Source organism: Solanum tuberosum, unplaced genomic scaffold (assembly GCF_000226075.1).
Source record: "Solanum tuberosum cultivar DM 1-3 516 R44 unplaced genomic scaffold, SolTub_3.0 scf00133, whole genome shotgun sequence".
NCBI classification, from domain to species: Eukaryota; Viridiplantae; Streptophyta; class Magnoliopsida; order Solanales; family Solanaceae; genus Solanum; species Solanum tuberosum.
The window spans coordinates 260,945-265,339 of record NW_006239056.1 but is presented as its reverse complement, the minus strand read 5'-3'; positions in this window follow the sequence as shown (position 1 = coordinate 265,339).

Sequence of the window (4,395 nt, the reverse complement as noted above, 5' to 3'; positions counted from 1 at the left end):
GAATCTTTTTTAAGATTTGGGAGAGATTGAAATCAACTAGATTAGTGTAATTTGTGGAACTCGCAATCAATTTTATATTCTCTTTCCTTTAAAAGTGTAACTGAATTTGTTTTAATGTATCAGATTTAGTGTATCCGGCTTGTTTGCTATGTATCCGGATAGCATTGATTTTGAAGGATTTTTGTAAATGGAAAAAGAGTAGGGATAAAATGTAATTTATGTCCTTACACTATGTGATTTATGTAAGTTATACATCAAATATTGATCTAAATTTTTGGTGTAATAAAAATCCTTACTAAGTGAAATTTAATATAGTCTTTTGATAAAAGACTTTATGATAGAATACATTTCAATAACCTTATAAATATAGTCATTTTTGTAAGTTGCTCATTCTTATTTCATGTTTTGGACATATATATTTTGCGGTTGGCTTATCGGTTACGGTTCGATTTTGAACACTCCTAGTATCTGATAGTAAAAATACATGTATCTTCCTTAATATAGTAGAAAACTCTTAATAGTACAACACCACATGGTTAAAGTAAAATCTTTGTTGACCCTAAATAAAAATGATGTATTTCTACGTTTAATACCTTTTTCTGTTTCAAAATAATTGAAATATTGAGATATTTTTCATATTTCAAATTAATTTAATTGTTCAATTTTCAAGACTACTTTTTGAATATTCTTTCATTTAAATTTTCTATGAAGAAACTTTAATTGTTTTGAATTATTCTAAAGATCAATTTGACAATAATTAATAAGGGTAAAAAATGGAAAGTAATGTCTAATTTATGTCTTAATATTCTTTTCTTAAAGGGGTATGAAACATCCCAACAATTCAATTATTTTGAAATTGAGGGAGTAATAATTAAATTTTAAAACGTCAATTTTATCTTTAGTGAGATTATTTCAAGTCACACAAACAAATACGATTTGACATATCTTAAAAGAAAATTCATGGATTTATACACATGTAAAATTTAGATAGTTTTGAATATCTACATCATGGTCATGTCATGATCACTCCAATAGTTCATTGCTACCTAAAGCCAGCCAATGTTCTTTTGGATGAAGATATGGTGGCTCATTTTGGCATCTCTAAAATTGTAGCCGTAAGCAAGTCCATGGCACATACCGAGACATTGGGAACTCTTGGATACATTGCACCATGTATACTAAAATTATAACCTATGTTTCTTTATTCGTAACTATGTTTTGAATGCTTGAATAAATCAGTATTAAATTACCAGGAACATCACCTGTCTGTCTGTCACTTTTTCCCATTACATAGTTTTGTATGGGTTCCAAAAACCATTTGACACTACTCCACGTGAAGCATCGCTTTGAAGGATCAATCGGAGTAGCTAGCTAGCTAGCTCCACCATGTTTATCTTAGTTATTGCTTATGCGTCTAGACGTACGCAAAATTATAATAATAATGTGTTTTGATTTAGTGGAGATCTGCTCCGATGCCTGCTGGAGATGAACTCCTATCTATGCTAATTATGTGTATTTGCTATGATTGCGTGTCTGGTAAACATGTTAAGTATGCTTTTGATGATGATAATATAATAAATAAAAATATGTTTAATTTGTATTAATTTAATAGGATAGTGACTTAAAATTTAGTTTTTAGAGGTCAATTAGAAAATAAGAAATTGTATTATTTTTTATTGAACCATTTTCATTTATTATCTTGAATATTTTAGTAGCTTTAAAGAAATTATCTAAATAAACAATACTCTATCACTCTTATAACATGTAAAAAGTTAAAATCAAGTTTGAACCCACATAAAATCAAATATACCCGCAACCTGCCACACCCCGCATATTTTTTAAAAAACCCACTTCAACCTGCTCTATATCGCCCTGCATCCGTCCCTCCCCATTATCATCCTTACTTCAAAGCCTGATATTCGAAATCCCCACTTCAACCCGCTCCATATAGCCTTAAACGAGTCTCATGGTTTCTTGAGGGCGAAAAATGTATTAGGAGTGGGTTCTAAGGTTAGATGAGTGTGTATAATAATTAATTTAGGAGAAAATTTTAAGTGGAATAAATATATCCGCGTACGCATGCCACATAGGATAATAAAGTGGTGATATGTGACTTAACGGTTGAAGGGTAAATATGTGTCTAAATTAGGATGATAAGGATAATTCAAAAAAAGTATGACAAAGAACAAATATAATTCTTTTCTATAATATAAGGGCAAATATGACCCTTTTCCGTAGCTACTTTTACGCTATTTGGAAAAAAAAATTACATTCATTAGAACTCGATAACTTTTCCACACTATAATTTTTTTTGTTTTAAATGTACTTAGATGAAGTTTCGTTTGGGTAGGATTTTAATTCTGTAAAAGGTTTTGTTTTTTTCTTTTATGAAAATGGATAACATCATAGAGAGTGTAAGTGCGCATGTTTTAAGTATTTCTACAAATAAATTGACAGTGTAAATTTCTTGTCCATTGTTGGTGGGTAATAGTTAATTTCTTTTTCTACTTTTTAAAATTTAGACTAATTAATCTCATAAAATAATTATTCATAACTTATTAAGTCTTCTTCTCAACATGATTTTTTTTTATAAGCGTTTCTATTGCTTCAGACTATATTTTCTCTTCTTAGGGCCTGTTTGGATTGGCTTTTGGCTTATGACTTATAAGCCAAAAAGCCATAAGTTAGGATTTCTAACTTATGGCTTTTGACTTATTTTGTTAATTTGGCTTTAAAATAAGTGCTTATAAGCACTTTTTAATTTTACCCAAATACTTCAAAACTGCTTGAAAGCTATTTTGGCTTAAAAGCACCTAAAATAAGTCAATCCAAACGGGCACTTAGTTCATTCAATCAACAATTTAACAATTAATTGAAAACAACCTTTAATTCATATATTATCATATGTAATCCAATTTATTTAAATAATACTCAAAGTCAATAGTATCAAAAATATTTGAATGTTCTTTCAAAAAAATAAATCTTAGATCTGTAAAACTTGTTTTAAAAAATAAAAGAAAAGGAGAAACTGAAAAATCATTAATCTTTAAATGTAAAATTATAATTAAAAGAAATAAGTATTTCTAAAAATAAACTGATGATGGAATTTTCTTGTCCACTACCAGTAAAGAGAAGTTAACCTTTAACCTGACATGTAATTCTAAAAGATTGTAATTAGTTATATATTCTCTTTGTCCCATTTTATGTCTTATTTTTCTTTTTAGTCTGTCTAAAAAGAATGACACATTTTATATTTAACTTTAAAATGTTCATTTAACCTTAATGAATGATTTCTAGCCACACAAATATCTATCACTCATTTTAAACCACAAGTTTCAAAAGTTTTTTTTTCTTTCTTAAACTTCGTGTCAAGTCAAGCTGAGTTATATAAATTGAAACAAAGTACTATGAAACTTTTGAATAAGCAGTTAAATTTATATATAAAAATATGATTATATGAATTTAAACTAAAGCTAAAATGCTAAATGCATCTATTTGTTACACTTCTACGATAAAAAACAAATTAGGTATATGTCTCTTTCAATCCCTCCTATAAGATTGAGATTTTGAAATTGAAATTTCATTTAAAATTCCATTTTGTAGAATAAAACAAAAAACTAACTAGAAAAGTTCATGAAAACAAATCGCCTTACTCGATTCGAACCCTAGTCTTACAAGTGATTTCTCTACCTTGTACCAACTTGTACCAATAACACAAGAAAACTCTTATGCTATTTATGAGTGCACTGTTAATTATATCATAATTTCTGTCAGTTTCCAAAGATAGATATACATATATACACATTATTTTTTTCGAAGTTAACAGGTGCACATACACCTCACCGAACAAGGTGGGTCCGCCTCTGCTTATGTCAAGCAAAATCCACTAAAATCTCTCCACATGTGATGAGATATTGCCATCATATTGTTTGTTGGAGACCCAACCCGTGACCTTGTCCTTTTGAGCTTTTAAACCTAACCTAAAACTCCAAAAATAGTGATGTCAGTTTCGCAAGAATATCGTTCACTAGGTTGTTTCGAATGAATTCATAAAATTTGGGATTAAATAGAGTTGGTTTGACATATTTAAAAATAAAACATAATATATAAAGGGAAAATTGTATATCATAGCAAACTATTAATTCAAATTAAATGCTATAAATATAGTTTGATTTAATTGTACCTCATAGCAAACTGTTGCTATTTCACCTCTCTCCTAGTGAATCTCGCTCGCCACTCTCGTTCTCTCCCTCGCCTCTCTCGTTTTTGATACAAACGCAAGTGTATAAAGTGCGTTTGTGTTTGTATAAAGCGAGAGAAAATTGTATATATACATATATTTTCGTTCCCCTCTCTCCCCTCTCCCAGATCTCGCTCACCACTCTCCCAGATCTC